This window comes from Leptopilina heterotoma, unplaced genomic scaffold, assembly GCF_015476425.1.
Source record: "Leptopilina heterotoma isolate Lh14 unplaced genomic scaffold, ASM1547642v1 Lhet_206, whole genome shotgun sequence".
NCBI classification, from domain to species: domain Eukaryota; kingdom Metazoa; phylum Arthropoda; class Insecta; order Hymenoptera; family Figitidae; genus Leptopilina; species Leptopilina heterotoma.
Genome location: NW_025110922.1, coordinates 1,135,135 through 1,160,115, shown reverse-complemented (window position 1 = coordinate 1,160,115; position 24,981 = coordinate 1,135,135). Strand labels below are relative to the sequence as shown.

The window sequence follows — 24,981 nt, the reverse complement described above, 5'->3', positions numbered from 1 at the left end:
TTAGAAACTAATTTTCATTAATTTTCATTTTTATTAAATTTACACTTGGAGATTTTGCATTAAAATTTTTGAGAATTAAATTATTTTCAAAATTTATAATAAAATACTTGGAAAAAATCAATTATTTTCAATTAAAGTTTACTAAATTTGAATTATTTCAAAGCTTCTTAATTGTATATTTCGAAAATTTAATTAGAAAAATTATTCAAAAATTACTTTTGAAATATTGCAATTTATACCAAAAATGTGGTTATATTTTGTCGCAAAATTTGTAAAAAAAAAGTCGAAAAGTCGCAATTTTTTAATATAAGTCGATAAAAGTCGCATTATTTGAAAATTTAGTCGAAAAAAGTCGAAAAAGTAATAATATCCTACTTGTAATAAAAATTGCCAAAAAAATTACGATTCGTTTTATAAAATACGAAATCAGGTGATTATAATAATTATTCCAGCGTTTTTTCGTTACTTATGTAACAATATTCGCAAAAATATATCACACCTGAGAATACTAAAGTTTTCAACAGCGATGAGATCATTAAGAAACAAGTGAGCTTTATCACGAGATACAAGATTGCCATTAAGTATCATCATCATCATCATCTTAAGTAAACATTGATCAAACTAGTCTCGAATAAACACTGAAAAACGTAGGGAAAATTTTCGAAAAATTCCGTCTGATAACGATTTAATTTTCACACCTATAAAAAAGAATATTTATAATCTATAACGAAAACTAAAACACCAAAAATAAATTGTAAAAAAACACAATAAAATTAATTTATTATTTTAATTACTTAAAGATTCGTTCATCATCGTTCGTTAGATTCGTTCATCACCCAATTATATCTTTCAAAAATAAAAGATACAAAATATTTGAAAAGAATTAAATACAGCAACAAGTATTAACGTACTTCAATCTGAAATATTATATCTTATCAGGAAGATAATTGTAGATTGAAAAAAATCACTACTAAACTAATATGGAAACGTAGAGTTGCATTTCACCTGCGATGCGAGAAAGGAGAGAAACGGTCCAGCGACATTCTTAAATTGTTAACTCTTTGGGACTCGTTTAAAGTATATATATATATATATATATATATATATATATATATATATATATATATATATATATATATATATATATATATATATATATATCTTTTATGCTCATTTTCTGTCATGCAATTGACCTTTTAGATTTGTTCTTCTCATGAATTATTTATGACTTATATAAAGTTCCACAGCGGGTCAAACATATAAAATTAAACCTTACACACATAAATTTCAATTCAGCCTTTAGTTTTTCTCCTGCGCTTTGTACAGCCGCAGAAAAATACTTCAATCGCGTACACAACATTATGAACTTGAAGTCCACAACGTTGATCAAGAAAAAAATTTTGTTTAAAGAGTAAAAATCAAATAAAAAAAAAATTACAAATAAAAACAAAGTTGAATAGAAGCAGAAACAAAGATAGACACCAATATCTAAAAATAACTGAATAGAAGAATTTACTATAAATATAAAACTAACTAAAATACTTTTTCTTATGATGACAAGAGAATTTATTTTTTGTGAAAACCAAAATGAAAATAAACTCCTTTAAATAAGGACTCATAAATTGTATATATATATACGATGTACCTTACAATTAAAACTAATGAGAAACAAAACTTGAGATAATTAAAAGTGAATGTAACCGAGAGAATGAAGATACAAGGTAATAAATTAAAATTGCGTTTAATATCTGATTCCCTGAGACTATATAGGTACACAGAGTGAGAGAGAGAGGAAATGAGGTGACTGATTAATTAAAGATAATTAACCCGAAAAAAATACACCATTTATCTTTATAAGTTAATTCCGCACCCACAGGATGATCATTAATTAATTGACCCTGTCAACAGTGCATTATCAACTTTGTTCCGGGCAAGCCCGTGTCGCATGATGCAACATAAAACTTTATTGTCGATCGATTGGCGTCAAAAGAGAGAAAGAGAGAGATACCTTTGGAAAACATCCAGACTCCGATGATCAAGTAGATAAACCCCTGGCAAATTATTATTCTCGTGACACCCACGATTTGATCATGAAACTGAGTTTTTAAATGCTGGTAATTTGTGTATTTATTTCATCGAAAACAATTTAGCAGCGAATTTTATAAAGTAAAATTGTTATTAAAAGGAGCATTTGCATCATCCGAAGGAATTCGTCTTTTTGATTTTCTATCTGAAATTTTATTTTTGATGCTACGGTAAAAAAAATTTCGTTTTTAACTCGTTTCAACCGACCTCTTTTTTTCTCTCTAGTTTAAGCGATTTTAATAATGAAGAAATTTCCATTTAAGTAGAGAATTCTCTCATTTTAACAAAATTTCAACAAAGAGAATTTGTATTGTTTGTTCTAGTAGTTGGCACTGTCTAAAGTCATTAAAGAAGAAGATCTTTCATTCTGAAGCTATTATCAACTCTCTAAATTTGAATTAGTAAAAATCTTTACTAATTTTAATTACTAACTGACTTTTTGCTTTTGAATTAGTAAATAGCAAATAGTTTTACTAATAAAAAGTAATTTCTACTAAATTAGTAAAATTTACTAATTCAAAAGCAAAAAGTCAGTCACTAATTCAAATTAGTAAAGATTTATACTAAATCAAATTTAGAGAGAGAGAGAGAGAGAGAGAGAGAGAGAGAGAGAGAGAGAGAGAGAGAGAGAGAGAGAGAGAGAGAGAGAGAGAGAGAGAGTGGTCACAAGTTTTAGTTTATAATATTCCCTGACAATAAAATTATTTTCCCTGACAAAATTCTTTTTACAGGAAAATATGAAAGTTATTACTAAAAATATAAGTAAAATTTACGAATTTTAATAATTTCTAAAAATTATTATAACTATAACTTCCTGAATTTAATTATTTTCTACAATTTTTCAACTAAACTTCATCTCTACATCAATTATTTTAAATAATTTTTCGAAAATTATTTTAAAATTCAGTTATTTAAATACAAAAATTCAATTTTTTAGAATAATTGAAACTGTAACTTACTGTCCATGTTTGTTTCTTAAATTATTAAGGTATAATATTTTCAAAAAATTATAATAAAGAAATTCTTAGGAATTTATTTTTTTAAAAATATTTTTAAATAATTTTTGAAAGATACTAATTTTTTAATGATATACAATTGAAAAATTCCCAAACATCTTTTAAAAATAATTGAATTTTTTCAAACATAAATAAAAATAATCAAACTTTTGAAGAATTTTAATCATAAATATAAGTTTTTAAAAATATTTAAATGTAATTTTTCGAAAATAATTGAATTTCTTAAAGGAATTTTTGTATATTTTTAAAAAAAAACTAATTAATTTTTTGATAAATTTTAATAAAAAATTTTCAACATAGTTTTTTTCTCTAAAACTTCTTTTAAAATTAATTTAATTTTTTAAAAATATAAATAAAAGTAATCAAACTTTTGAAAAATTTTAATTATATAAATATTAGGTAGTTTTTAAAAATATTTTAATGTAATTTTTCGAAAATAATTGAATTTCTAAAAAGAATTTTTGTATATTTTCAAAAAATGGAATTAATTTTTTGGTGAATTTCAATTAAAAATTTTGATCATGATTTTTTTCTCCAAAACCTTAGAAATAATTCTAAAATGTTATTTTTTGTATGTATTTCGAATTTTCAGAAATATACATAATTAAAAATCATGAAAATATTGAATTTTAAGAAATTAGAAGCTAATTTCCTTTATTTTTCATTTTTAAATTTACATTTAAAGTTTTATCATTAAAAGTTTTGATTTAGCAAATATTTTCAAAATTTTAAATTAAAACTCTTCAAAAATTGTAACAAAATACGAAAATTAATTATTTTCACTCAAATTTTACAAAATTTCAATTATTTGAAACGATTTTTATTATAGATGTATTTGAAAAATTGAATTATCCTAAAAAATGATTCAAAAATAATTTTTGAAAAATTTGTTTAGTTATTTTTCGGTTTATAAAAATTAAAATATAATTTTATACTAAAAAATGTATTTTGTTGAAATATTTGAAAGAAAAGTTGAAAAAAGTAGAAAAATTTTGAAAATAAATCGAAAAAAGTTTCAATTTTTTTAATTTCCCTGACAAAAAATTTTTTTCCTGTCATTTCCCTGATTTTATTGACAAAAATTTTGTTTACTTGACATCTCCATGACTTTACTGATATGTGGCCACTCTGAATTATATTAGAATTTTGATATTTCCTCAAAAGTGGTGAAATACAGAATGAAACAAATTTTTTCTAAAAATGTTACCAAAAATAAAGCAGTAATTGTTTTTTGTAAAAAAAGTTGTAATTCTCTTATTTTCAAAATAAATCTTTCCACCTTGAGTTCAAATTTTTCCTTGCGAACTAGTCCATTTCGTTCAAGAAGAAACAGTAAATTTTCTAGATTGCACTTTGAAATATATATCACATTGTTTTGTTTTTCTTCTCTGATTTTAATCTAGGACAAGAAAAACAATAGTTTTCGCGAGTTTATGTTTCAAGACATACGATACAATCATTGTGACTTCAAATGGAAAAAATGTTTTCTATATTTAGCTCAACTAAATGGAATTCATTCCTCCAACTACTGCGTATTTGTATAATGTCTCTTAAGATCTCAACGTTGGAATGAATAAACTTTATTTATTTCTTCTTCAAATTCAAATTTCATTATAATGATGTTACAATGCAAGTAAAAAAAGAATAAATTACAAAGATTTTAAATGTTAACTTCGCTATCGCTTTCTATTCTGAACAGTATTTTTTAAAAATATTAGTATCGACATTAAAAATTCCGTTCTGTTCAAAGTTTGGAACTTGTGGGTCCAATCGAATTGTATTCAACTTTTTTTCTGTGGAACCAAAGAATTCAAACTGTTTTTTGAAATATTTTAAGAACCTTGAAGTTGTCGTCGACGCTAAACATCAAAAATGATTTTTTTTTCACGAAACCAAAAAGAAACAGACAATTCTTTCAAATGTTTGAAGTGAGGACAGCAGTCTGGATTTCTTTTAACTCCCTAGCTGAACGAGAGTCGTGAAATGAGTGACATTTTTATCTCCAAAAACCCCAAATAATAGTTTTCGACACTTAGTGTCATCACCAACTTCAAGAACCTTAAGATCCCTGAAGTTGCCATCGAATATGTTTTGCATGAAACCGAAAAAAATCGCTCAATTTTTCCCGAGGTTTAAAGTTAAAAAAGTACTTTATTCTTTCGCCTAAACTACAAAACAAGAATTATATTAAGATCCAAAAACTGACTTTTAACAAGTTAAAAAAGTACATACATTCAAAAAGTTTTTTACTTCCTAGATGAATGAAAGAAGTGAAATTAGTTTAAATGTTATCACTAAAAATAAGAAAAAATAGTTTTCAATGCTGGGCATCGATGCCAACTTCATGAACCTAGAACCTGAACTGAAAATAATACAATTTCTGAATTTTTAAAACAAGTATCAAAGTGCCTCACTTTTACATAACCATAATGACCCTTCCCTTGCGATTGAAGCACGATGTGTGAACAATATTAACTATCAGTGAACAAATGAATGGCATTCCTAAACGTCTGGCAAGCAGTTACATCGAATTAAGAGCAATTACGCAAGTGGCGTCATACTTAATGACATGCGGGTCGACATTGTGGTACATCGATAGGTATATGTACCATACTTGAAAAGTAGGCGGTGTATAAAAATGAATCATAAATAAAGTGAATGACACGATAATCGCGGAAGGTTAAGTTTACCAAGTGTCTGGTTTGCGTTGAGGTTCAAGTAACCAGCAAGTGGAGCGTGCAAAGTGCTGTATATATTCCAAGAGGAAGATAGAGTTGTACATTAAAGGGAAAGAAGACGGCGAAAAAGAGAGTCGAACACACAATCCGCGCCTATAGGGAATAGACCAGTTTATCTCAAGGGAGACAATCTTTTTTTAGTCAACTATAATTTTTCCATAATTCCGCAAAAAAAAACCTGTCTTGCTCGAGACAGTGTCATTCTTCAGCCACTTGTTCCTGTTGATCTCTAATTCTAATTCGGAAGTTTTTCTTTTGAAATTTACTCTTTTGTTTCTGTATCCGAACCTAAAGAAATTTCTGTCCCTAAAAAATGGTAGTACTTTTAGTTTCCGTATTCGTCTAGGGAGCTAATTTTTCAGGACACAGTTTTAACCCGAAACATTCGTACAAAATGGTTCCGATTTTTTTCGGTTTTGGGAAAGAAGGAACATTTTTCGACACTTAGCGTCGAAAGGAAGAAAAGAAACTGGAAAGTAATTATATCTTTAGCTGTTATTACGCTTAGAGCTATAGAAATCTCTCCTAAATTTAGATAATTAAGGAAGAAACTAATAAACCTAAAACTGTCGTCGTCGTCATAAACACAATCATTTTTCGCCAGCATCCTTCATCCCAGAGATTACGTAACAAAAACGAAAAATCGAAATTGAAATATAAAATAATTCTACTCTATCCTCGATGGAAATTACATAATTTTTCTGGGAAATCATCCAATAATTTCTAGACCATCAACAACTCTATTAAAACCTTCACACTCGAAAACAACATTTCCAAACAAAACCACTTTTCCGAATTACATCCACTAATCCAACTGAAATTGAAACAAACATCGATTTAATAATTCACAAAGTCCTTATAAAATTTTCCAGAGACAATAAATAATGCCACTATGAATTCAAGCAGATTCAATTGCCTCTATACATATACGTAACCTCGACACAGATTTCAAATCAGTTGAGGTGATTACAAAAAAAGTTACTTTTGAGTAAAATATACGTCACGACAAGAATAGATTAATAAACTTTTGCGAATTGTATATTTGAATCGAGATAAAACTGTTACTGGGTCGTCGTCGAGAGTCCTGAACCTTTAAAAAGATAGAGCAACCTATTTCTCATTTTCCTTCTTCTTCTTCTTCGACATCTTCGTTTTTCGTCTTCCTTTCAGAACAGAACAGAGCAGAAAAAAAGGTCGACTTGTGTTGATATACACATTTTGATGAAAGAGTAAATGTAAGACGAGACGCACGTGCACAGAGTTACTATTGATTTTCTGACTGCAGTCACCGCGGCGCCGGTTTCCAGGTCTTCATCCATACACTCTCTATATACACCTATATAACGACCTATGAGAAACTCAACACCCGTGACTATCATCTCTCATCAATTTTTCTTTTTTTTCGACCAGTCACTGTATACTCTTAAAGGATGAATGTATTCCTGATGACAAATTTCCTAAAAAATTATGACAATTTTATTCAACTCCGGAGATTACGAATGTTTTGAATATTTCTGTCATGAAAATGAATGATGGGAATAGTGTTACAAAATATTACTGAAAACCACTTACTGATGATACCTTTTTTCAAAAGTTCCTGTTAGTTCAGTCTAGGTCCTGAACGTCCAGGCTCAGGGTCAAAAACTATTTCTTAGGGAAGAGTTCTAAAAAACTTGCTCTAGAACTTTTAAAGCTTTTCTAAAAACAAAATTCCGAATAATCGTATTTGTGAAAACCGGATCATACTCTCCAAATCCGAATAAATGAAAATTCAATTTCAACGTATCGATAGGAATCAGAGAAATTTCGCTAATTCAGATTTAGAGAGTAGATATTACGTATTGCATAATTGACTCAAATTTCAAAACACACGTACAGAAAAAATATAAAAACGAATATGAACACAATGAGTCTGTTGAATCATGTCCAAGTTTTCCAAAATCATCCTTTCACTACTTTTAACAAAACATCGAAAGCCTTTCTCATTAAAATTTCTCCTCGCGTTGTAATTAAGAATTAAGAATCAATAATAAATTTACAAATACCCGTGCGCATAATTAAATAAGCTAAAGAAACAACTAAAGAAAGTCCAACGATGATGATTCATTTTCGAGATTTTTCTCAACCATCCGAAAAATATCACAATTAATACATTGTTTCTAACGGTACAATTTATCGAAACGAATTTTTCCACCAGTTTAAAGTCCTATTTACATACAATTAAACCAGCTCGATTCACTTTTTATCACAATTCTTTTCTACAATCACAAAAAATTATGATTGTAACAAAAATTTATGCATAATATAATTTTCCCTTCTTGCATAATACACAGTGACTTTTTCTTCTGCAAAAACAAAGCTTATACAGGAATTAGGGTCGGTGCACAGGTGAGTGACCTCATGTCGCATCCCTATTGAAGTAGAAGTGTAATTTTCTAAGCATATTACTTATCCGTCGAAACCAATTATGAAAAGAAGTTCTTTTTTTCCACACTCTGTTCTAGATTAAGGTTACAAATAACGAGACGCATTTTATTTACAAATTATGAAGCAAGTATTTTCTCTTTGTTTTAGAGAAATAATGTTTCTCTCTCAACATTTCCGTTTCATGTAGCAAAAATATTTCTGAATACCTCGAGTGAAAATAAAAGAGAGGAGAAAAAAACATATCGCAGCATATTGTCCTATATACAATAGAGAGAGAGAAATTGTAGAATAATTATTTTTGATTTGCCTTAAATATTTCTTTTTAAACTAGAACACACAGATCGAAATCACTTTCTCGAGAAATGGCCTCTAAAATTCAAATATACTCCTCTATATCGATTAGCCAAACATAAATGAACATCATCCCCTTCGAAATTCAAATCAAATAAATTCTTGGAACTAACGAGCTTTCTTTGCTAACACGCAGTCTGGCATCCTTTTAAGTAGCACGCCAAGTCTAGACACCTAATCCTTTTGCTGATATACATATATATTCCACGGTTGTTATAACTATTTTTTTTCGCTTAAAAGGAATCGTTTGTAACTTAATTGTATTTCTATTCATCAACAATTTGCCAGCGACAGCTAAAAATTACAAATTCTATGTTGACAACTTTTTTATTTTTTAGGTTCCTGAAGGTTCCGTCGAGGCTCAATGTCAAAAACTATTTTTTGGCGTTTTTAATCACGAAAATGGCCCTAATTTTATTGTTTTCTACCTAGAATACTGAAACTTTTCATTCAACGGTTTCAAGTCAAAATCTTTAAAAAAAAATTAGGACTCTAAAGTTCGAGTCGACGCTGAGCGTCAAAAAACACGTTCTTCACGAAATCGGAAAGAAGAAAACAATTTTTTTCGGTTTTTACTTCAAAGGAGTACTCTAGAAATGCTTTTTTATTTCTAGTTGAATGAAAGAGGCGAAATTAGTGACATTTTTATCTTTAAAACTTCAAATAGCAGTTTTCGGTACTTCAGGGACATAAAAAGTTGTTAAATATTTTTGGTTTCGAAAAAAGAAAGATTTCTTTGACACTTAACTACACTGAGAAAACTGGATAGTCAAACTTAGAGGGTTAGGTTTTGAGTGTTAAGCCTGATTCTCTGAATAGTTAACTTTTCCTTCCGAGTGAGTCAAATTAATCATCGGAGTGTCTATTTATCCCTCCGAGATTGTTACGAAAAACTTAACCTCAAATATAGTCTGTTTGTCCCTCCAGATAGTTAGTTGAATACTCCAGTTTTCTCCGTGTACTTCAGAGAATTTGTTTTTTATCTAAAAAATAAATAATGAATCTAGTAAAGAATTGAACGCCTTGATGCAAGAACCAGACATAGCTCCGAGAAAAGAGTGGGGGGTAGTCCCCTGGCAATAAAATATTCAACTTCAAAATTTTTGAATTTTTAAATTTTATTCTTATAAAGAATAAAAAACTGCATCTTTTTTTCCTTTGAGAAAAAGTTGTAGAATTAATATTTTTTTAAATAAAATTAAAAAACTTGATTTTTCTCAAACGAATTTTTAATTAAAATTTCATCTTCAACTCGCTGCCAAATCTACAATTTTGCATATTTTTCAATCAAATTTAGAATGGACACACTTTATATTATCCTTTTTGAGCATATATGTTTTAAAAATTTATATGTTTGTTTATAAACAAACTAAAAAATATTTATTAGCCAATGGTAAAATTTTAACACCATAATCTTTGAACGCTTCGTTTATCGAGGAAATTTTGAGCAAATGAAAACTTCCAGTGAAGAAGTTGTTCAAAATAGTATAAAAAAGTTTTCTGGAAATTATTAAATTATCAAAATTGATAGAAAAAATTCTAACAACGTTTAACTTTTCTCGCGCGGCGGACTCTAACGAAACGAATTTCTATAACTGGCGGAGCCAGCCAGGACTGTCTATTTTTTCATTTCACAGCTTAGAATAATGAAAACAAAACATTAATATGCTTTTTTGGAAAACAATATTCTTCATATCACTTAATATAAGAATAAATAAATTATTATATTAGCGTTAAAAAATATTATTAAAATAATAAATATTAATTATTTTTATTATTCTAAGCTGTGAAATAAAAAAAACAGACAGTCCTGGCTGGCTCCGCCAGATATAGAAATTCGTTTCGTTAGAGTCCGCCGCGCGAGAAAAGTTAAACGTTGTTAGAATTTTTTCTATCAATTTTGATAATTTAATAATTTCCAGAAAACTTTTTTATACTATTTTGAACAACTTCTTCACTGGAAGTTTTCATTTGCTCAAAATTTCCTCGATAAACGAAGCGTTCAAAGATTATGGTGTTAAAATTTTACCATTGGCTAATAAATATTTTTTAGTTTGTTTATAAACAAACATATAAATTTTTAAAACATATATGCTTAAAAAGGATAATATAAAGTGTGTCCATTCCAAATTTGATTGAAAAATATGCAAAATTGTAGATTTGGCAGCGAGTTGAAGATGAAATTTTAATTAAAAATTCGTTTGAGAAAAAACAAGTTTTTTAATTTTATTTAAAAAAATATTAATTCTACAACTTTTTCTCAAAGGAAAAAAAGATGCAGTTTTTTATTCTTTATAAGAATAAAATTTAAAAATTCAAAAATTTTGAAGTGGAATATTTTATTGCCAGGGGACAACCCCCCACTCTTTTTTCGGAGCTATGTCTGGTTCTTGCATCAAGGCGTTCAATTGTCTATACTGTATTTCAAAGTCATTGAACTCAATATCAAAAAAATTAGAGAATTTCCAATGTGTTGAAATTTTTAATTCATCTGATAATTTAATGAGCATATTATCTTTAAGTCAAAATTAACTTGTACGTGTACCAAATTAAGTAATTTCTTCAATTAACTTATCTGAAATTATCTTCGAAAATTGACAGAAAATTTCAATAATAATATATAGAAAATGATAAAATTATTTCAAATAAACGAACTTTAATAATATAAATATACAAGAAACGAACTTTAGTGACATTAAATCTGTTTAATGAGTAATATTAGAAGTGAACTAAAAATAACATATCGTTAGGTCCCTGAAGTTACCGTCGAAACCATTTTTTTCCACGAAATCGAATGTCCCTGAAGTTAACAGTTGACTTTCCAAACCTTTGAAAAAATCGTTTTTGTCGATTTCGTGAAAAAAAATTTTTGTCTTTGATGATCACCGTCGACGCTAACTTCAGGGACCAAAAATCGAAAAGGATCAAACTTTTTGAAGGTTTTAAACACAGTTTGGGTATCAATTCGTTGCAATAGTGAGTTCAACGAAGTGTTTTGGGTTTTTCTTCGACTAATTTGTTTTCAAAAAGAAAAAATTTCAGCACATTCGAATTCACCAAAACGAGAAAATATCAAGAAAATCGTTTATTTATCGCACTGATAAGCGTGATAAAATGTGTAAATACACACTGAAAATTGTATTTACGAGTGATATAATATCGTATCTTAAACATAGTGTAAAATAAAAAAAAGATAGCTCTTTAAAGAAAATTATTACTTATTATATGCGGATTGTTACATATTTTACTGATATATTATAAACCAATCGCTATACACACTGATTACTCCCATTGAATTACTCTTATGATGCTTATAAGAAAAAAATAGGTTAACGGTCGCAATAAAAATCGATCTTAAAGAACCAATGAACCAATCAGCCGTTAAAAAAACTTGGCTCCGATGTATATTATATACGTTATACTTTGACTGAGGGCCGATGTTCCACTGTACAACTTTTATACTACGTCACGTCCGCATTTACGTTAATCTACGCTTAGTCTCAGTTTATGGCCGCAGTCATTTACATGGCCAACGATTGTTTAACGTTTAACAATAAATTCTCTCTCATTTCCCAGAAGGAAATTCGCTAAAATATCAATAAAATCCTAAACATTTCGAAAAAATGAACGAAATCGAACTTCCTCTTTTTTATAGAAGAAACTAGTTTTAGAAAAATACTAAAACAAGTGTTTCAAAAACACACAAATCTGTTAAAATCTTTTAAAATTCTGACATATCAAAATTTGAAGTCCCTCAAGTTGGCGTCGATAACTGTTATTCGGGGTTTTTAGAGATGCAAATGTCACTATCTTCACTGCTTTTATTCACTTCGGAAGTTAAAAATAAGTTTAGAGCCCTTTTTCAATATCAAATTTTAGTCTTTTCTTTTTTTTTTTTTTTTTTTTTTTTTTTTTTTTAGTCTTTTCAGTTTCTCAAAAAAAAACATTTTTTGACGTTCGGCATCGACGCTAAATTCAAGGAATTAAAATTTAAATAGATTCGAATTTTACTACAATCTATGTATATATTTAAAAGTTATTTAAAAATACACATATTCTTTTTTGCTGTAATGACAAAACAAAAAAGGTTTCTTTTATTTTATCTACACATTTGACCATTGGACTTAATTACATATATAGCAACGTGAATTTTCCAGTGAAATTCACAATTTACGATAACATCACGTAACGTACGATCGTTTATAATCCGCGAGAGTGAAAGAAGTAAAGACGAACGCCTAAGATTCAAGAATACAGTCGAGTACTTTTAAATTCTTTTTTAATTTTGTAAAATGGAAAGTAATTTTTATTGCATATTTCAAACATAATAAAGGCTTAAAAATAATTATAGTTTGAATTCAGAGCTAACCCATACTTTACACACGGAGAGAAAATACATATTAAATTTTGTGAAAGTATTTTACAATTTAGGGAAAAAGTACAACAAACCGAAATTTTGACATAAAAAATACTAAACAATGAAAAAAATAAAATTAAATTTAGTAAAGTTATATTAAAATTGAACTAAAATTCTCTGTGTGCATTTTAAAAACATAACCTATAAGATGTCGACTTTCTTTGCGATGCGTCACATATTTATTTGAAAGAACAAAGGAATTTATTTCCCGATAGAAGACACAAGCAGAAGAATTCTTTAGGATAAACCAACCTGATAGATAAAAGAATTTTTTTATTAAAAATTTCTTCTAAGTTCACAACGACCCTGATCAAAAATTTATAAAAGAAGTATTTTTTTATGAAAATTTTTATAAACATTTGCTTGAAGACATTCTTAAAAAATATATCTAGAAAGTGAATTTCTAGCAGAAAAATTAAACAAAAAATTTAGTAACTTTTTTTGTAAAATGTTGATGATTGTGAACCTTACGAAGGCTGAAAAATTCATGTCTGTTTTATTAAAAAATTCCAGGGAAATTTGTAAATATAATAAATATTCTACTTTCTCCCTCATCGTGAAAACCGAGGTGAAAACTAATTATTTAATATTCTAAAGTGGCAAAGTGGAAATTAAAAATGTAGGGCAAATATAAAAGAAGTATTATAGACGGGGAAAATATAGTGAAACAGAAAATTAGGTTGCACCCCGTTATTAGCTTATTATTCTGTCTCTCCGAGAGAGTAAAAGCGCATGAGTGCCTCTGACAGTTCCTGTACTAAAGCACATGGCATACCAAACTGCCGAGTGGACGATCTAAATATAAAGATCACGACTTCTCTCTTCCTCAACTATTTCAGGAAATTCACTAAATATCCATTCCCACAGTGCATAAAAAAAACTTACATCTACAAAAACATATTACTTACGAAAAGCCAACAGTCGTATAAATAAATTCTACCCATATGTGTAAAATATGTAAAATTTCTCCTCTTATGTTGGTATTTAAAACTCTTTTTATTCCCCACAAATAAAAATTCAATTTTTTTGTCACTTGCAATTGAATTTTAATACTGTTGACACGGTTGGCATACTTTACTCGACGAAAAAAAATTAGGAGAAATAACGGCCTTTGGTCATGGTCAGTAGACAAATTATAAAACTCGATTCAAGTGAAAATAGAATTTTTATAATGATTATTCTTGGAAAAATAAAAGACCAAATAATTGAGACTTTTTAAAAAGTGTTTAAAAAAATATAATTTTTCTTTGAGAGAAAATTATTGTTTTAAAAAAATTCCAATAATAAAAGATGGTAATAAAATACCTCATGTATCTGTACAATATTTAATAAAATAGAAAGGTGCTCAGTTTCATTGTTTACCTTCTATTAAATAAAGTTAAAGTCACACGAGAATATTGATTTTTAAATATAAAAGTTAAAACAGTAATTTTTTTTTCTTATAAATCAGAAGAATCAAATTTTTGTTCTTTAATTTTTCAATTATAAATTCTTTTCTGAACTTGAAAGGATTGATTATTCAAGAGAAAATTTGTATCTGAATAATTTCTTTAAGGTGGAGTTATTTTTACTCCGAATCTCCCACTTCCTACACGATTTTAATATCAATGAAAACATTGTAAGTAACTGTAAGTTAGGACATCCGATCATTTCGTCATGATTACAAGTTATTGGTGCTTCTCTTCACGAGCCTAATGACTTCACTTATCTCCCTGTATTAAAAGAAAAAATATCTGCCTATAATAAAAAAATATTTCATTTTTACGTCAAAAAAATTTTTTTCAAAGATTAGTTTGAAAGTTTCAAAATTTGAAGTAAATGAAAAAAGTAAAATTAGTGCCATTCGTCATCAAAATTCAATTCCACTTTATAATTTTATTTACTTTGTAAATTTTTTATTTATTTTTATTTTGCAATTTAATTTTGACTATTGAAATACCATTTCAAATTTAATTTAAAAATAGAATTTCAAACGTTGATGATTGAAACTGTTAGAATCTTCATACAAAGAAAAAGAGCCTCATTACATCGCTGACATTCAATGACTAAATTAGGCACATAAAAAAAGCAAGTCAAGAGCAAACACTATTAACAAGCGCTGTTCATTACTTCCTCTTTCATTAGAGCGAGTAGACTAAAAACGAAAATATTCATTGTTTCTCTTCCAAGCGCACAAACCTGAATTAAAAATAAAAATAAAAAATATTCAAATGAAAACAAAATTTCCGGATACTGAAATGATTTACATTCGAAAAGAATTAAAAATTTCCGGAAGGAAGGGGGGAAGCGAGAGAAGTGAATTAAAACTTATTCATTCATTTAGAATGCGTATCCGCACCTTACGATCACAAAAGCATAGTGCAACAATGACGTAACAGTAAACATAACACTTGAAAGAATTCCCTAGTCTCAACACAAAAAACTATACACAACACTCAATAGAATTCAAGTATTACTATACTATACTGTCCACGTTACAACCTTGATGACTTTACTCATATTTGAGAGATGCATCGGGTTACAATTTACAATGAAGGAAAAATCTGTCATTTTAAAACCGTTATTTATTATACACGCCATCTCAAACCACATTCATCGAGGGAAACCTTATATTCTAAATGGTAATTCAAAACGTTAAAAATTATTATTGACGACAAGAAATCCCCTAAATGACAATATTGTAAGGAATCGAATCGCTTTTTCCCCCCTAAAAACCCGTTTTGCAAATTACTTATGATGATTTCATTTTTCTATTTATTGCTTTTACAATCGAATTTCGAAATAACACTTTCGAATTATCGATTTGAATAACGTACGTTTCGAATACTCGAGAATTTATTTCCAAAGTAAATTTTATTTTTGTAATAAATTTTTAAGAGATCGTCAAATAAATTCCCTTAATTACAACCACTTATAAATCGTTTCATTCATAAGACCACTATAAAGCTTTATCATATCTTCTCGAACTAAAAACCAATTCAAACGGCGTTGACTAATAAGTAATAGATCAAATCATTGACAAAAATAACTATTAAGATCACTAAAAATTCCAACTTAAATTATGTATGTAAAATAAAAATACATTCTCGATTGACTATTCAATTATGAATAATTCTGAAATTAAATTTTAATTCTCTATTAGTATCTTAAAAATTAATAATATGTTATTGAATATTAATTTCTCTATTCCAAAAAAGAAAGAGTAAAATTAGGTCACAGGCAGGTTCCCTGGATTCTTTGACAGGTTAATGCTGCCCTCATCGCAAAGGGACGAGACTCACGGAAAAGCCACTACACTTGACAGAGAAAACTTTTCGAAAAGGCAAAAAAATCGATATTTATGCTACTTTCCAAACAATACGTGTCATTGTATCTTAAATGAAAAATAACTTTTTGTATTTCGTAGAAAAAAAAACTTGAAATAACAAGTGATTTGCTTCGGAAGAATCTTTACCTTTAGACAGGACGAGTTCACTAAAATATAGTCTCCTATCTCGAATTTTTTACCCCTTTTAATTCAGAATTTAATTTATTTGTTTAAATTAAGATGTGTTGTTTAACAAAAATAATAAGAGACCGTATAAATGCACACAAATAACAGAATGTTGAATTAAACACACGAGTCGGATCGGCGAACGCCATTTTTATCTCTCTACAATACACCCATTGCACCGTGTTTGCTGTAAATTTATGCCAATTTTGAATTTTATGATAAAACTTTTTGCTATATGACACTTACCCTTTACGAAGAATATTTCAAAACACTCCTTCACACCAAAACTGGCATAAAACTTTCACAAAATCCAATTGAAACTAGCAAGCTCACTAAGGTCTCACCACACACTCGACCGGCGCGCAACTGACAAGAGCGTCTGCCTCCGCAAGCCAAACTAGTTCCTTACGCCTTGGAATTTGTCATCTTTTCTCAATATATTTTCTATAGAATCAAACCCGATTTTTCATAAATCAAACTCTAATTATCTTTATAAATAATTCTGCTAGTTAAATAATCTCAATTTAATTGTTTAAATATGTAAAGATCGGAAAATTTATGTGTAACCTATACACGTCAGCATGCCCGTATCATTAACTACCATCCCCCCTGGGCTAATTACCAGAATTAAATATTACTCATATTTTATCTATCTCTTCAAACTTGATACTTAAAAATATTTTCAAAAAAAATATTTCAAAATATAAAAAATCACATATAGGTAAAAATATTTAAAACAAAAAAAATTTTTTTTTGAAACTTCTCAAAAATTGTAATTTTGAAATTAAAAATTTTTTCTTTAATTTATACCACCGGAGTAATATTTTTATCAATTCGGTAAAAAACAATTGAAATAAACAATATTTTTAATATAACTCATATTTTCAAGATTACAAATACCACTTATGGCGCAACAATACAAGTTAAATTATGACATCATCAGTACTGTTTATATCGGGCACGCCCCATGCTTCACCTCTAATTCGAAACAAATTGCATTTTTATTACAGAAAACTTATGATTTTTAATATACAAAGATAAAATTTCCACTCACGACAAAGAATTTTAACTGTATTTTCTTTTTTCTTGAGAAAATACTCTTCTTTTAATAAAACATTTTTTTTACAATTTTTTACCGTAGTAATAGAAAATTGTTATTTACGGCGCGATTATTTAAATCGTTTAAATCTCTATTTTAACGAAAAATTCCAAAATTAGATGTGTACAATAAGTATGTAAAATAAAAAAATATTAACTTTAATTTATGGAATTATTAACTTTAGAAATTACTGTAAATAATAATTTGTTGTTAATAATATTTTGAAAATTGGGACTATGTTTAAATTATCCCGCCATTTTGCAATAATAATCGATAATCGATTTGTAAGAATTTTCGGAATTTTCACATTGTTGACAAGGATTGATTGTTGACATTATTGATAAGAAAAAATGTTTTGTTAAATCTTCTTGTACTAATAAGTGTTTAATTAAAACGATTAAAAATTTTAATAGAAAGAAATCAATGTTATCTACAGTGGTATTTTAACAGCAGTTGAAATTATACAAGACGGCTTTAATAACAGTCGATATATGCTTATCGTCGGTAGAAATTGTAGAATTTTAGAGGTTATGATGTCAATAACTGTAGTTTCTATATTTTCGAAATTGTATTGTTGATTTAAAAATTTCGAGGAAATGTTATGAAAACTAAAGTTTTTTTGTAAGTAATAGGTATTTTTTGTACAATTAAAAATTATTTTATCGTATTTAATCAAAAATTACTATTTTAACCCCTTCGCAGTCTAGTTGAAAATCGCTTGTGGTCCAAAAACGGTCCGAAAAAAAAGTTTACAAAAAAATATGATTTCATCATATATAAGGTTTTTGGGGTCGCTGAATTCGAATTTGAGGTTAGTTTTTGAAAATTCAAAATGGCGGATCCAATATGGCGACCAAATATGGTGGATAATTTTAAAATTAAAGAGTTTTAAGGGAAATTCATTTCTCGGGGGTTTTCGAGGTCGCTGAATCCAAATCTGAAGTCAGATTTAAAAAATTCAAAATGGCGGACCCAAAATGGCGATTTCAAAAAAAAATTTTTTTTCAGATGTTCTTAAAACTCGTTACTCGGGGGTTTTCGGGGTCTCTGATTACAAATATGATGTCATATTTTCAAAATTCAAAATGGCGGATCCAATATGGCGGATGATTTCAAGATTGATGCGAAAAAAATATGAAGTTACCTCAAAAACCCCTGAGTAAACATTTTAGACAAATTTGTCAACATTCAAAAAATTTGATCGACATATTGAATCCACAATTTAGCATTTAGAAAAACGAACATCAAATTCGAATACAGTGACCCCAAAAAACCCCGGGAACCGAATTTCGATCGAAACGCATAAATTTTGAAACTATCCGCCATATTGGATCTAACATTTTGAATTTTGTAAAACGAACATCAAATTCAAATTCAGCGACCCCAAAAACCCCTGAGAAACGAATTTTAATCCAATCGCATCAATCTTGAAATTATCCGCCATATTGGATCCGCCATTTTGAATTTTGAAAATCTGACCTGATATTTGTAATCAGAGACCCCGAAAACCCCCCAAGTAACGAGTTTAAAGCGAATTTGAAATTTTTTTATTTTTTGAAGTCGACATTTTGAGTCCGCCATTTTGAATTTTTTAAATCTGACTTCAGATTCGGATTCAGCGACCCCAAAAACAGTAGTATGTACTTCGCTACTAAAATCAAATCATGTTTAGTATTTTTTTTTTGAGATGGCCATATATGGCCACAGACGCGAAGGTGGCACGACTTTTCGTGGCCATATATGGGCCATGGACTGTTAAGGGGTTAATAAAGGTAAACATGAGGATAAATAATTGTTAAGTGTCAAACATTTCAATCTTGAACGTTGAAATTGAATTTAAACGATTTTCTCGATTTTAACCTCAATTAATTATTAATCAAGTTACTAATTAGCTAAAATTTATTAATTTAGTTCATAGCTGATTGATTATAACGAATTGAAATGAATATTGCAAAATTTAAAAAGACATAGAGATACTCTTTACTAATTATCTAATTAATAAATTCAGATTCTTTCTCGAGTGAATAAACAATTAAAAGTGTATTTAAATTTAACTTGCTGTTCAATATGATTATTTTTATAAAACATTTTTCGTCGGTCATGAACCTTGCTATTGATTCAACTATAATAAAGCTTATAACCACTGTCAATCAATTCACTGGTGCAAATGTTGGATTTTACATCCATATACATACCCTTGAGAATTATTTAAGTTATTCATTCTATTAAAAAAAGAAAAACGAATTTATCAATCTGTAAAGTCTTAAAAATTTCACTTTGAAGTTAAGTTTTTTTATAAATTAAAATTTGTCGTCACGATTAATAACCATTCAATTTTATTACAAATGAAATCAATTTTACTATTCCAATAAATGTATATCGTATACATTGTTCGATAAGGTCTATTAATATAATTTTATTGAACCGATAATACAGAACTGTTTAAAACTGTTTTCTATCGGTTTGAAATAAAATTGTATTAATGGAATTTACTTTTTCTTAGACGAAAAGAAATAAAATCAGAAGAAAAAGAAATTAATTTAGAACAAAAAGAAATCTAATTAGAACAAAAGGAAATAAAAAAACTAAATTAACAAATTTATTAATTAATTAATACAACGATTATTAATATAGATTAAATAATTAAATTAACGAAAATTCAAAATTAAATCAAATTAAAATTAATTAATTTGATAAATTATTCATTTATTCCGTCGATTTAATTTTTAGTTTATTTCGTTTATTTTATTGATATTTTAATTCGTTTATTTTAGATATTTATTTTTAATTCGTTTTTATATTCATGATATTTGGCACGATACGAAAATATTTCATTCGTAATTAAATATTCAGAAAGTGACTTGTCATTTAAAAACAATAAGAAAAAAAAAATTTTTTTAATGTTTGAACAATCATCTTTATAGTGAAGTATTTTTTTTTATTACTCGAAGGTTTGACGATTATAAACCTTCGTGATGTTCAAAATTATATCTTCATATAATGATGAGTAAAGTCTAACCTATATATGTCAGTTTATAATTATAATTTCAATTGCAATTTGTTTTTATAATAACTTTACGTCTTATGTAAGACAAGTGTCATTTCTCTTAAAGCTTCTTTTTTCTCGTTTCGGTAAAAAAATTTTTGAATTTGTATTATTTTCTGCATTCTCATAGAGGCAAAAAAAATGTTCATTAACAAATTAATTAATTTTTTATATTTCTACTACTAGAAAATAAATATTTTTCAATAAATATAATTTGTACATTTGAAAAACTATTAAATAGAGAACTATATTAAATAATTCAATTTTTATTTAATATATTTCATTTATTTTTCTTTATTTATTTTTAGTCCTTTTCTAATCACTGTGTTTAAAATAAAATTATAAACACATATTTTTCAGGAAATATACTGAATAAAAATTTTAATTTTATTATTTTTTTTGTTTCAGATTAGAAATGCAACTCTCGTAAAAAGTGACAAATGTCAGGGTTAAAAATTATGGAATTTCTCGCCATAAAAGTTAATATATATATGAAAAGTGTTATTGGCACATGAAATTGACTTTTATTACCCTTTACAATGAAACTTTTCTTTCAAAGTTAATGAACTATCTTTTTTATCTTATCATTCTTTTCATATAATGTATGGAGTGTCTTTATACTCTCTCGACAAGGTTTGTTGCAAATCTATTTATATAAGTTTTATGACCTTTTCGTCTATTACTAGAGCACAACATAGTCTCCTTATATACGATATAAAGTAAATTAATTGTTATATTTCCCTCAAATTATAGTAAATACTAGCCAAATTATCCGCGCATAAGCGCGCGGGAATGTTGTATTGCACTGTTTATTGTAAACAATTTCAAGTCATTTTAATTTTAGTAATTTTTAAAGAAATACTTATTATGACACATAACTGAAAAACTAATTAGAATTAAATTTTCAAATTATATTATATTTTTAAACTTTAAAGTACATAAAAAAACTTTAACAAATTTTGATACTAATTTCAAATTTGACATCAGATTTTCAAAATTGAAAATAATTAAACTTTCTTGTACAATAAGAAAAATTGAATTTCTCAAAAATTGTTATCTGATACCTAAATTAAAAATAATCTTCAACTTTCTGAACAAAGAATATAAATTATATTTTTTTTAGAGAATTTCCACTATTTTAAATTCGCTAATTTTCAAAAAAATGTCGAAAAAATCAATAAATTATTTAACAAATTTTTATGCAATTTATTTTTCACAATAATTAAATTACTTTCACTAATAATAAAATTTTTCATGAAAAATCAATTTAAAAAAAAAAAAGTTTTGATTAAATTCTAAGCAAGAATTTAATTATTTTAATAAATAATAAAACTCATCGAAGAATTTCAATTATTTTCATTATTATTTTAAATTAATAATCGAAAAATTCAGTTATTTTCACAAATAAAGTTTTCACACAAGAATTCAATTATTTTAAATAATAAAATTTTCAAAATATTTATTATATTTCGATAAAAATAATTATTTAAAACAATGTTTATAAAATTCTAATGAAGAATTCACTTACTTTCAAAAATAATAAAATTTTTTACAGAAATTCAATACTTTTTAAATATTTTAATAATCTTTTCCGCAATTATTAAATTATTTTCAAAAATAATAAAATTCTTCTCTGTAATTCAATTATTTTTGAGAATTATAATAAAATTCTATTCAAATTAAAAACTATTCAATTATTTTCATAAATAATAAAATTCCTAGCAGGATTTCAATTATTTTTAATACAATTGAATTGCTCAAAAATTTAATTATTCTTAAAAACTTAATTTTAATTCCTCGACAAAAATAAATTATTTAAAAAAATGTGTTTTTTTAAATTCTATGGAAGAATTGAATAATTATTTTCAAAAATTTAATAAAATTGTTTGAATGAAATTAATTGTTTTAAATACAATTTTAATTAAATTTTTGAAAATAATTCAATTTTTTAAAATTTTAATAACATTTTTTCTAAGAATTCAATTATTTACACAAATAATTTTTCGAAAGATTTCAATTATTAAAGATTAATAAAAAAAATTACTCCCAAAAATTCAATTATTTTGAGGTATTTTAATAAAATTTTTTTCAAAATTCAATTATTTTCATAAAGAACAATACTATTCATCACAATAATTCAATTATTTTTAAAAATAATAAATTTCTTCTTGAAAATTCCATTATTTTAAAAAATTCTAGTAAATCGTTTGCAAGAATTCAATTATTTTCATAAATAATAAAATGTTTTTTAGGAATTTAATTATTTTCAACAAAATTTAATCAAATAAATTTGTCCTGAAAACATTGAAAATTTTTAAGGTTCTGAAAACATTCTAAGTTAAAAAAATTTAATAAAATTTTCCACAGACATTTAATTATTGACAAATTTTTTAATAGAATTCTTTGTAAAATTTAATTATCTTTAAAAACTTTTCGCAATTCAATGATTTTCAATATCTACTATTTTCATAAAATTTCCAAATAGAATTCAATTATTTAAAAAATGGTTTGTAAAAATCCAATTCTTTTCATGAATAATAAAAATTTTCATCAATTCAATTATTTAAATTAGAATTTGCATAAAATTATTTAAAAGAAATGACTTATTTAAAAATTTTTATAAAATTCTTCGCAAGAATTAAATTATTTTAAATTTCATGAATAATAAAATTCGTAGCAGAAATGCAATTTATTATCAGGATAAGAAAAAAGTAAATATTTTTGATGAAAATTAGGAAAAAGTCAGGAAAATAAAAAATATGTAATGGAAAGTTTGTCAATTTTGTGAAATGAATAAAACGAGTTTTTTTTTCGTTTTTTTTTGACATTAAAAAAAATAAAAATAACCCACAAAATTTAATTTTTAAAACAAACAAATGAATGCAGATAATTTGCTAACGGAAAGGAAACTTACGATTATTATAATGTGTATAGTCCTCAATTATCATTATAAAATCGAAATTACAATTATTTTATTACCAATTTCGTTAGTCAAATTCTTTTTCATTTTTATTTTTAAAATTTCATTTCATTTTTAAAATTACAAGAAATACGTAATAATAAATTAAAAAATAAGTACCTGAAAGTAAATATAAGAATAAATAAAAAATAACGTTAAAAATAAATAAAAATACAAAAACGTAAAAATAAGTAAAAAATTAGAACGTAAAAATAAACAAAAATATAAATACGTTAAAATAATTTCAAAAATAGTAAATACGCAAGAATTTATTTATAAAAATGACTAAGACGAATAATTGTTTATTTATCAAATTTGAAGAAAAAATATAATAAACAAAAGTTGAGTGAATATAAATTACACATTTTGTGTAAATAATGTAAATGTACAGAATTCAACGATTGTTTGTCACTTAAAGTTACATAATAAATATAATAATCAAATTGAAATAATCAGCAAAAAATTAATTTTTTTCTGCAGGAAATTGTTTAATTTAATTCAATATAATATTTCCTAAAGAGTGTAAAAAAATGGTATTTCAGAATAAGAAAAATTTCTTTTTTAACTATATACGTTTAAAAGAATAATTTATTAGCAGAAAATTTACATTTGGTTTAAATAAAAAAACTTGTTTTTACATTAGAAATCTTAATTAGTTGATATCTTCATTTTTTTTGTCTCTTTTTCAATTTTCTTTTAAAATTAGCAGCATTTTTTAATTAATAATCAATTTCATTTTTTTATTCAATAAAAAAATGCAACTTATTATTTATTGCTTAATTAACAATTATTAATTCCCTCGTGATATATAATTTTTTTTCTCAAAATAGAAAATTGATAAAAAATAAAATTGTTTGAAACAAAAATTTATTATTACATAATATTGAATTTATTGAAGTATTTTTCAAACATGTTGGAAGATTTGTCTATAAAAACTTTCTCTTGAATGTTTAATGTATAAATTAAATTATTCTTTGTCTTGTCTATGCAAAATTCGCTTATACACTCTGCGATATGAGAAATTACTTAAAAACAAAAACTTTCCCTTTGAACAAATATTTTTTGTTATAAAAAGTATAATTTAATTAATTATTTAATTTGATATATTTCCTAAAGAATTCAATTTATTCAATAATGTCATCCAATAATCAAAAATTATTATCTGTATATTTATACTTTTTTCTTATAAATTGAATTGATAATTATTGTATTATTTTGTTAGTTAAAAAAAATGCAGTCAAAAAAGAAAATTAAAAAGGTGACAAAAAAATAAAAACACCAACTAATTAAGGTTCAATTATTGTTTAAATTTTATTCAATAATCCGAAATTATTAAATTTTTTTGTAACT

The 24,981-nt window shown here is 26.1% G+C and overlaps 1 protein-coding gene across 7 annotated transcripts in view; it reads right to left on the bottom strand.

Annotated features, from left to right (window-relative positions):
- The window catches only part of LOC122501283 (spectrin beta chain), a 49,413-nt gene extending 32,493 nt beyond the window's left edge, over nucleotides 1-16,920 (bottom strand). For all 7 annotated transcript variants that reach the window (XM_043610625.1, XM_043610628.1, XM_043610630.1 and 4 more), the window contains exon 1: nucleotides 16,774-16,920. The gene's annotated coding sequence lies outside the window, so the exon portion shown is untranslated. The remainder of the gene's footprint in view (nucleotides 1-16,773) is intronic.
- Between the last annotated feature and the right edge of the window lie 8,061 nt (nucleotides 16,921-24,981).